At 43.4% G+C, this 10,867-nt stretch overlaps 2 long non-coding RNA genes across 2 annotated transcripts in view; both read left to right on the plus strand.

Moving 5' to 3' along the window:
- Positions 1 to 10,867, plus strand: part of LOC109306818 — a 515,505-nt gene that overhangs the window by 88,390 nt on the left and 416,248 nt on the right. The window lies entirely within an intron of this gene.
- Positions 3,190 to 10,867, plus strand: part of LOC109306817 — a 23,969-nt gene continuing 16,291 nt past the window's right edge. Inside the window, exon 1 of the long non-coding RNA XR_002100122.1 lies at positions 3,190 to 3,306. This is a non-coding gene — a long non-coding RNA (uncharacterized LOC109306817). The remainder of the gene's footprint in view (positions 3,307 to 10,867) is intronic.

The following is a 10,867-nucleotide window of genomic DNA, read 5'->3' on the forward strand; positions in this document are numbered from 1 at the left end:
ATGCCTCCCTGTATCCTGAAGGTTTTGCTTTCAATGCTACATGTTGGAGTAGTTCTCCTTCCAGTCATGTTGCAGCAGAAAATCGTACCAGGAAAGGTCAACAATATTATATTGTTTACTTCACCGTGCAATAATTTATAATGCTTAAGACTTCAAGCCCTAAATGCTCTGGATGGAAGCTCCCCATGGGCCCTGAAAGAAGATATTGTTGGGTCATTTATTAGGCTATGCCACCCAACCTTACCCATAATTGTTATGATTTCCTTGGTCTCGACCTTCAGGGCTCTGTAGAAAGGGGCCATTGATTTAGACCTTTTTTGTACTGGAGTTTTACATTCAGGAATTTAACCTTGTACAATGAGAGCCCCTTTGCCCAAAGATGTAGAGGTCAGCTCATCTCTAGGATAAACAGCCTTCTAAACTGAATTATCTGTGAGTTGGAGATTGAATGCTGTAAGGAAGGCTGACTTAGAGCTATTCAATATAGAAAGAAAATAGATAAGAAATGTGAAGTTAACATTACCATGTCAAACAGTTGTAATGGCAAGGCGACTTCCTAATCCCTCCTGGTCATTCAGGTTCCATTCACCACCTGTTCAATTTGCCAGTATGACGTACATAATTCTCATCTATGCCTCAACTGCTATTAAAGTCCAAAAGATATTTTTTTTCTCAATACCAGTTTTGCTTCTCTACTAGCAACTTTTTACAAGGCTAATTCAAAGAACAATTAGCTTCTTTGATTGTGTCCTCCATGCCATCTGCTTCTGGTCCATCCCTTATCACAGTGTATGGCCTTTGGGCATAGCTTCCAACTAAAAGAGCAGCTATTTTCATACCAATATATATATTTGCCTTGTTCGTTTCAGGGGTCAACTTTTTATTTAAGCAAATACATTTCAGTACTGCCTCCTGGTTCCCAGCTCAGTTGTTACATTTTGGCACTATTGACTGGACCGTGGGGGCAGAGCTTCAGCTAACAAAAATTAGCGTAGTTCTATGGACTTAACGGTTTGCACCACCGAGGACCTATTTCATGGTATTTGTGTACATTGTTGTGTGTCACCACTGCACTGACAACCAGCGGCTGCGTTCTGTTCCACAAGTAGCTGCATCTGAGGAGTCTTTGAAGTGCTTCCTTCAGCTCAAGTTCATAACATAATCAGAAATAAAATAGATTGCAGGAATGGGACTTGTTAGTATGGCTCCCTGCTTCTGGATGTCATTTCAGCTGCTCTTTCCAAAAGGCAGGTTCCCAGAAAATATGTCTTTGTCAGGACTCTTCGACAAGGTAGGGTGGGCCTGGTGGATACTTTGAAAAGAAAACTTTGGAAGTTTAAAAGGAAGCCTGGGTGTATCAGTAAGTGGGGAGAATAATAAAGTAGATGCCATTCTCACACCTAAGTCAATGATATAGTGCCTAGGAGACACCACAATATTAACAGCGTTCTTTTTTCCAAAAAGAATGGAAATCACTTAGAAAATGTATCCTACGTAGGCTTAAACCTGCAAGATACTGATTACATCCAGGCATGTCTCAGTATCTTGCAGGATCCAACTGCAAAGTGGCTTTCTAGCAATCAAATGTTGGAGGAGTCACTTTGTCATGCACTGGAATATGGCAGAGGTTTGCTGTCGCCTTCTGTGCCAAATCTGTCTGTAGTTCTGTCATTCTCATCCAGTGCTATGGAGACTGTAAATGATGTTCAAACAATGTATTTCAATAGGATGGAAGACCAAAAAGGAATCCTCGTTTATAAACCTAGACTTTCCCCAGAACTTTATTAGCATTTTGGAGAAGAATGCATGTTTTACTTGTCATTGAGTCACAAAAGTATATTCTGTTGCCTTGGGCGAAACAATGGCTTGCCTTTAGGCCCTACAGCAGTGGTTCTTAAACTCATTAGATTTGAGGTACACCTCAAAAAATGCCAGCTCTTCTGTTGCAAATAAATAAAAGCCCACAACAGATCAGAGTGTTTTGAGCACTATAGATTCCTATTTGACATCTCTGGGTTTATCTTGGGAATCGTGTTTGTACACCTAACCTTGCTACTATTGTGTGGCACCTTTGAGGAACTCAAGGCACCCTGGTTGAGCACCACCACCCTAGAGAGAACTTGGGTCCTGTGCAGTGTCCTGATGGTAGTAACATTTAGGGGCTGTTGGATAAGGAAGGGCAGCAAGTATAAAAAGCGGTATGCTATCTATACATATGCCAAGATGTGGATCGTTGTGGCTCTGCTGGAGTTACATGCATTTAACTCTGGTCAGAATATGTTCTGTAATTAGTAAATGTTTTAGAGCTTCTCAGATTTAAGCTTCCTTTTGTTAAAATGAAGGCTCTTCACTTCTCCCACAACTACATGTAGCCAGTCTCCTGTTCAGTGAATGGGGCCACGAAGAAAACTTGGTATCCTATATGCCTCAGTAGGTCCTGTTTGCATAGGAAAGAGGAAGACCCTCAGCAAGGGGCTAGGGACTGGGCAGGTGAGGGTGCTCAATGGCCATGTAGAAAGGCTCCAAGCAGATATTGCCAAAGGAAGCAGCAGTTTTTGACTTGAAGCACGCCACTGCAAATGGGGAAACTCTGGGTTTCCTGACTTGTAAAGTGTGACCTAAGTGTTGTCCTGGAGCCCAGGCAGTAGCAAGGACCTGACTCTGTGGGGCAACCAGCAGCCTGGTTCACCCAATGAACTGAATCAGCTGTGCCAGGATACATCCTGGCATAGCTGGTCTGCCTCTGCAAGTGGGGAGATTTGGGCAGATGCTCCTGAGGAGTCAAGGGCCTGATCCTGAATGCCTAAGGCAGCTGGAGAGCATGAGCAGCTCTGGGATGTTTAATCTTTCCCACCCTTAAACAAAAAGACGTCTGCTGCAGCGTGCAAAATAGTGGTACAAACTTACACTAGCTTTTGTCACAGCAACATATTTGGGCATTTGTGTCTCATTAAAGAGCATGGATGTCAGTTTGCTTTTGCTTTGTCTTACCATAAAAATGTTCATGGTGGCACAAAGGTGACATCTTTTTGCAGCCAGAGTTTTATGAAGAAATGGGATAAAATCTTTGATCTTTCCTCCCAGTAGATGGAGCACCTTATGGGGTGGGCACTCTACCTGGAGTGGGTACTCTACCTGTTCTGCCCTGTGGAAAAATGTTTTTACCACCACGTTTCCTCAGTGTTTTTGGATTTGAGGCACCCTTTAGAAAATGCCAGATCTTAGTTTTCATGGTATTTTGACTGCAGAAAAATAGAGCAATTCTTCTGTTGCGAAGAACTCATAAAGACCACAGTAGGTCAAAATGTGTTTTAACACCTTGAATTCCTATTTTAAATTTCTTGAATTTCTTGTACGAGTGATATGTGCACCTAGCAGTCCTAGCATTGTGTGACACCCAGGAGCACCCTTGAAAGGGTCTTAGGACACCCCAAGGTGCTATGGCATACCTTGGTTGAGAATCACTGCAGTGTTCCCACCTGCCCTGCTCAGCAGATAGTGAGCCAGAGCAATTTTCCCTCTTTTTTTCAACACCCCTGCTTTTCATTGCCTCCCATTTAATTCTTGGGGAATCTTCCCATAAATAAATATAGTGCTGAAACAAGTACTCATTTCTGAATGAAAATTCAAGCTTTCAGTTCTTTTCAATCTTAACTTAATATGGCCTCGCTGGAGCAGACCCAATCAGTAACTCGGGAAAGCCAAAGAAGCAAGCAAGCAACATGGGGTGTGAGGCCTTTACCAACCAAGTCACCTATGATCTCACCAGTGGCTTGCGAGTCAGTGATAGGACTAGCAATTCCTGGGTCTCAGCCATGTACTCAGTGCAACAGACCTCCTTGCCTCATGTCTAAAGTACAGTCTAAGGTAGGAGTATTCAACTTCCAGCCCCTGGGCCAAATGCAGTCTGTGGAGCCACGACATCTTCCCCATGGGTTGGGGAATTTGGTGGTGAGAGAGCTGTGGCAGTTAATATGGCCACCGTCTCCTACTGCCAGATTCCCATTCCCAAGCCCCATGGAGTGAGTTGAAGCTGAGCTAGGCTCCCTCCCTTCCACACAGCTGGGTTGGGGCTGGGCTGTGCCCGCCTCCTCATCATGGGGCCAGATTGGGGCTGTGTCAAGCCTCCTTTCCCCACCCTGCAGGGCCAGGCTGAGGCCAGGTCAAGCCCCTTTCCCCCACAACGGGGCTAAGTCAAAACCCTTTTCCCCATGTGTCTGCTCTTCCCCCTGCCTTGCTTCCCATGGCTAGATGGAGCCCCGCTGTACCCACTCCAGATGCTGCTGGATTGGGACCATCTGCCAGATCCATTCCATAGATAGGCCAAGCACAGTTCATGTGGCCCACCAGGCAAAAAAGGTTGGGCACCATTGATCTAAAGGATTCCCAGCATTCACGTTTTTCATTTGCAAGAAAGCTTTATATTTATTTCCTTTAAGGACAAGCTCTTTGAATTCATGTGAAATATCTCTAGTGATCTTTGGACCACATGGGAAATTTTGTGGACTAACCTAATAGGGTCTTTGACCCGCAGTTGAGCAGTTCACATTTTGCCCAGCAGGGAGAATGCATTCCAGTTCTTTACTATCACATTTAAAGGCGGTAATAGAATGGTTAAATTCCCTGCTGTTGGCTAACTGTACTCCTCCATTACACGGAACCTTTGTCCTCCCATAATTAATTATGAATGAGAAAAGTAGAGCTGCTCCTTTGTTGTTTTAATGAATTAATCCTTCACAAAAATCATTGCCATGACATAACAACAAAAGGACAGTTGTTCATTGTTCTCATCAACGCATAGTCTATGGTGTATAAACAGTCTAATATAGGAATCCTTTTGTCTTTCTTGTCCGGGAACGTGTTTTATTGCAGAGATGTCACAGGAGCACTATAAGACCCTCAACTGCTGTACAGCAAGATAAGAGAGACTAGATCGTTATAACAAAAAACTACAAAAGGAGGAGTCCAGTACTTTAGTGGTAATTCCAAATGTAAAAATCAAAGGAACAGTCCTATTAGATGGATTCTTCCTCAGACTTGGGAAAAAAAAGTGTTACTCTACTTAATCTAGTCACTTGAAACATGGCTTAGATAAATCTATTTGACTAAATGAAGAAAGTCAATCTCAGTTTGATTGTTCATCCATGGTGTAGGAAAGGAATCTATTATGTCACAAGATTGAGTAACTCACGGCTGAGCTTTGTAAGATTAATGGGCCCCGTGTAAATGTATATTTAATAGGGTTGTGCTGAACAGCCCAAATGTAGCCCGAAATATTTTGCATTCTGCTAACTCTGAATAAGTCTGAATTTGTATCCGATTTACATTTTTCATGAGCGTCTTAATAGTTTATGTGAACTAATCTGATGGTCAGTGATTAGTAGGCAATTGAAAAACTTCCATCACATCTGGCATGCTTTCAAGTAAAGGAAGCAAAACCTTGAAGAGCTTATTTTGGGGCTGAAATACCACCTTATAGAAGCAGATCAAATTTTACCAACTACTTTTTAAGTAAGTGTTTTGTTTAATGGAACATTTAAAATTATTTGTGGTATTACCAAATATTTTATTTTTTCATTCATGTTTCTGTGACATTTCCATCCAATCTATCAATTTTCTGAAAACCCATGCTTTAAGAAATTGCCTTTTTAGTAATTCAGTGTGTTATGGAAAGTTTGATGTGAAAAAATTGTAGCAAAATGAAATATTTCAAACCTTCTAAAATGAAAACAAAGTCAAAATCTTTGGTTTAACCAACTTTCTTCTTTTTCTGTCACCTCACCTTGCCCTTTTGAGATGACATTTTGCACAGGGGTTGGGACAATTTTAAATGCATTTCAGCAGTACTTGAACGAAACAGTTGTTGAACTAGAACCATGAAGTAACCCCTGCAAATGGCATCGCCTATTTAACAGTGTACTAAGCAAAATACCAGGCAAAATTTATGCAAAATATGAAACCTTTCCAAAGGATGTTAAGTCTTCCTCATTAGTGTCAGAATGGGAGCCTGTCATTTATTTGACTTGCAAGCTCTTTTGCCAGTGATGCAAAATATCCCTTCCCGCACCACTTTTTTTTTTTTATGTACTTGTGACCTCATTTCCTTTTACGTGTGTAGAATGCCCAAGTCTGTGTTGCCATGCAAATTGAGGTTGAAGTGATGCGTTTCATGATTTGCTACTGCTTGTAAATGCTCTTCATTATTGATAATTTTGCAGTTCTTAGTTGTATATCGACTTTGTGAATTTAGATGTTGCTGATTCTGTCAACTCCAAATTGAGGATGAGGGTGAAAAAAGCCTATTCCTATTACTGGAATCAGTAATAAGAAAAGCTCAATGTATTGTAACCAAAGAAAAGCAAAAAAAAATAAAAAGAGTAAAACCTCGCATAGCTTCTTCCCCTCGAGATATTATTGTCATATTTATACTACTGTAGCACCAAGAAACCTTAACCATTCAAATGTCAGTCTTGTAATAGTCATTGCGTGTATACTTAAAAAGACAAAGTCCCTTTTACAGTTTCAGTAGTCAAGACAGACAAAGGGAGGTGAAGAGAAAAATAACTGAGGCTCATAGACTGATGGTAGCTACACAGAGCAAAGCAACCCCATGTGGAGATGTTTGAACTCCCTCTGGATGTACTTGCTCCAGAAACAAAAATAGTATAACTGTATTGGGGTGGTACTGCAGATGGGCTAATTATTGCTGCTGAGAAGCAGGTCTTCTTAACCTAGAGGCAGCACTTTACTAGTGAGTCTATGCTACTTTTGGCTCCAAATCTAATTCATGCAAAGCTAGCTTGTCTTTGTCTGTATAACACTGAAAGGATCTACAGTGGGGGTTGAGGGGGGCAATTATTTTGGGCGGAGTGCCGCTTACTGACTTTTGGAAAGCCATGGAGGGCCGCATGATAGGCAGCCAGGGGCAGATAAATATTAATTTTCCAAATTTTGGGGGGGCCCCACGGACGGGATAGAATGGCCTGGAGGGCCGCATCTGGCCCCTGGGCCACATTTTGCCCATCCCTGATCTACAGGAAGAAGTTTGCAGTAAAGTCACTGGTTGAATCCATATCTTTCAAGGCCCATTTCAGTGCCTTCATCTCAAGGCCATTTTTCCACTCTACATGTGGCAATGTAGCAAACTGTGGCAGACATTCTGAGTAAGGCAAGGCTGTACATGGAGCCTGTTGAAACACCTATGAGGCACCAGCATTGCACATATTTTCTTTTCCTCTGTGAAATATGTCAGTATTGACAGTTGCATTGCCTTTTACATGATGCTGAACTTCAGCTGCAATGATCAAACAAATCTAGAAAAGATGAATGTAAAGTACTATAGATAACTCATTCAAGGATAGATCCATGTGTCAACTGGTGGCAGCAGTGGCTGTCCCTCAATATGAGGACGACAGCCGTCCAGCACATGTATTTCCATTCAGGACATGATGTTGAATGTACACTTGGAACATCCTGAGATGGCATTTGCTCTTATATGCCCTCTACCCACCTTTTAAAGCTACTTTGAACTACCATGTAGGTCTTTTGTAGCAGGACGGGTGATGGTTATCACTTCATAACAAAATGTTTTTTGTTACAACCATAGGAATCTGTTTGTGACTGCTACAGGTCAGGCAAATACATTTCTGCTACTGTTGAAGCACTGGTTATGACTACTGGTTTTTTGGCATTATTGGTCCTTTGCACCAATGGTGATGATTTTGCAGCAGATTCCCTCTGTCCCTGTCTCTTCACATCCAGTTAATCTAGAAACTTTAGTTTCTTGAACATTTTTAATTTTTCCCATTGTGTATTCTCTCCCGAGAGATCAGAGGCATAACAAAGCCAAAAACTGATGTCTGGGTGATGCATCAGGGGCAGTTGTCACACACACAGGGGCCTCCAGGCCACCAGCATGATTGTTTGGCTGCAGCATCAGACATTTTATTTTGTGCCCTCCTCAAATTGGCACCCAGGGCACTTGACTCATCCTAGTTACACCACTGAGAAATCAATTTACTTGTTTACCAGCTCTCTCACCAGAGATCAGTTGCCTAGGTCTCATCTGTGTAGACATTACTTTGTAACAACTATATCCTTATCACCTAATCTGTTTTTGTATTTTATCTTGCCCTATCATATCCGCGTGTGATCTTATATGTTTCAAGAAGGAGACCAGAGAGCAGTGATGTAGTGAGGTGTAAAAACATCAGTCTAGTGGCTGAACTTGGGAAAGGCAGAAGGCGAGTACTTGAAGAACCAGCAGAGAGGAGAGGGTTATAGTAACGAAGGCAAGGGGTGAGTGGAACATGAACAAAATTGGAGATAAAAGAAGACTCTCAGGGGCTTTTTTGTTCTGTTTTGTTGTTTAATTTCTTCTCACATCAAAGGAGACCCAAAAGGGAGTTAGAAGCACAAAGAAGAGGTTTGACCATAAAGGACTGATCTCAAGAGGTTTTCTATGTATGACGTTGCTGTTGAACTACCCTGAGGTTGCATCTACAGGTGAAATTAATGTGATGCGATAAATTCCAGCACATATTGAGCCAGGTTGGAGGAGTCCCAGCTTGCAAGGGGCCTGGGAGATAAGCCTAAAAGACTGGGGCTGCTCCTATCAGGCTCAACATGCTGTGGAGGGACTGGCTGGAGCGTAAGGTGCTCCTGGGTGAAGCTAGCTGTCAGACAGCACCCTCATGCCCCACCTAGTCCTGTCACAGTCTACACGTGTGTTGTTGCACACTAAAGAGCACTGTTGTAGGGTAGTATTTACATTTACAAGTACTAACCTACAGCAGAGTTAATTAGTTTACTGTGGCCCATAGGGCCATACATATGTAGACCTGAGACTTTACTGCAGAACTAAATAGGCAGCTCCACAGTAAATGTGCTGTGTAGACGTACCCTGTAGGTGTAAATTAGAACTTTACGGAAGGTCATGGCGAGTCATTTGCAGGTGCATCTTTATTAAATCTCTTTGGATATACAGAAAAGTTTGTCTGTTGCTTGAAGGGAATTATGAGTACAGGCAGGGGGATCCTACAGAAAAGCTGAGAAAACAGCCAAACTTAGAAAGAAAATTTAACCTCAAGTCACAGGATGATCCGGGATTTTGTAAAATGGGGTGTGAGAGCAGCCCTTAGCAGAACAGGGGTGGCTGCACCCCCTGCCCCTAGCTTCCCCCTGCCTTAGATGGAACTATCTCACAGTTCAGGACTCTCCCCCAGTCAGTTATTAATCTTTCCTCCCCCAGCTCAGTACCATCCCCACTTCCCCTCTATGCTCTGAGACGCATCCCGTTTTTCATACCTTCTTTCTTCCCCCCATGTCTGTCACTGTCCCCACTGTTCCCAGCTACAATGGAGGGGAAGGGGCAGTGGAGAGGCAACAGACCTGCTCCTGCCTCACTCCACCTGAGCTGCCCAGGGATCCTGAATTGGCTGCAGACAGCAATGGTGGGTGGGCTTCCCTCTTTGTACCTGTGCCTGAGCTGGTAGGGCATACCCATGGGGACCAAGACTGACAGGAGGAAACTGCCTGTCACTGCTGATATCCCCAGCTAAGCCCGGTTCCCCAAGTAGCCATCTGGAGCAGGGCAGGATTAGCTGTGGAGACCTCATGCTCCTCAGTTAGCAGGGACAGTGGGCACAACAGCAGTGGCAGGCAGGAGAGGTATTAAATGGAAAGTGATGGGATGTGCCATGGAGGGGATAGGTGAGGGAGGACTCTTACTTCAGAAACTTAGACAGACTTTTCCTTCTGAGGTGTCCTCTGAAAGTATGTGTGTATGTCTGTGTGTGCACAGGGCGGGGTATCTGTGCCACTGCATCTATTTTAAACATGCCTAAAGTCAATAGACTTATCCCTGCAGCAAAGGTTTGGGCAGGGTAAATTAGCTGTCTAGGAGCCCTTTGCTACCATAGCTAGATGGTCACAGTGTTATCCAACCTCCAGTTTTCTCATTACAAGGAAAATTGTAATAAAGTTTATATTATACACTATGCAATAAATATACAATCTATTTTTTTTTCTTCTTACAAGGGTTACCAATAGACCTGAATATCAGAAAAGCTAGATTAGCTGACTTTACCTCCTTCTTTCATCAGTCCCATGGGACACCCATGCCCGCTACAGGACAGGGAGGTCGGGGTGAGGGAGATCCGCTGCCCTCCATAAATGCTGACCTCGTGAAGGAACATCTCGAGAACCTGGATATCTTCAAGTCAGCTAGCCTTGACGATCTACACCCCAGGGTATCCAAGGAGCTGGCAAGCATCATTGCCCAGCCCCTGGCATGGATCTTTGAAAACTCCTGGTGCTCCTTTTGCTCTTGACAGCACAGCTCTGGTGTAGTGCCCGAAGACTGGAAGAAGACCAATGTGGTGCCGATCTTCAAAAAAGGAGGGAAAGTGGATCCAGCTAACTATAGGCCCATCAGCCTGACTTCTATCCTGGGGAAGACCTTAGAAAAGTTTATTAAAGAGGCTATCCTTAATGGACTGGCTGATGCCAACATCCTGAGGGATAGCCAGCATGGGTTTGTTGTGGGTAGGTTTTGCTTGACTAATCTCATTTCCGTCTTTGACCAGATGACCGATCACCTGGACAAGGGAAAAGAGATTGATGTCATATATCTTGACTTCAAAAAAGCCTTGGATCTGGTATCCCATGATCACCTCTTGGCAAAACTGGCCAATTGTGGCCTTGGGTCCACTACGATCTGCTGGCTGGGAAGTTGGCTCCATGGTCGGACCCATGGGGTAGTAATTGATGGCAGTCACTCATCATGGTGTCCTGTCACCAGTGGGGTCCCCCAAGGCTCTCTCCTTGTACCATATTGTTCAACGTCTTCATTAGTGATGTGGAGATT

This window comes from Crocodylus porosus, unplaced genomic scaffold (assembly GCF_001723895.1).
Source record: "Crocodylus porosus isolate Cpor-Errol unplaced genomic scaffold, CroPor_comp1, whole genome shotgun sequence".
NCBI lineage: Eukaryota > Metazoa > Chordata > Crocodylia > Crocodylidae > Crocodylus > Crocodylus porosus.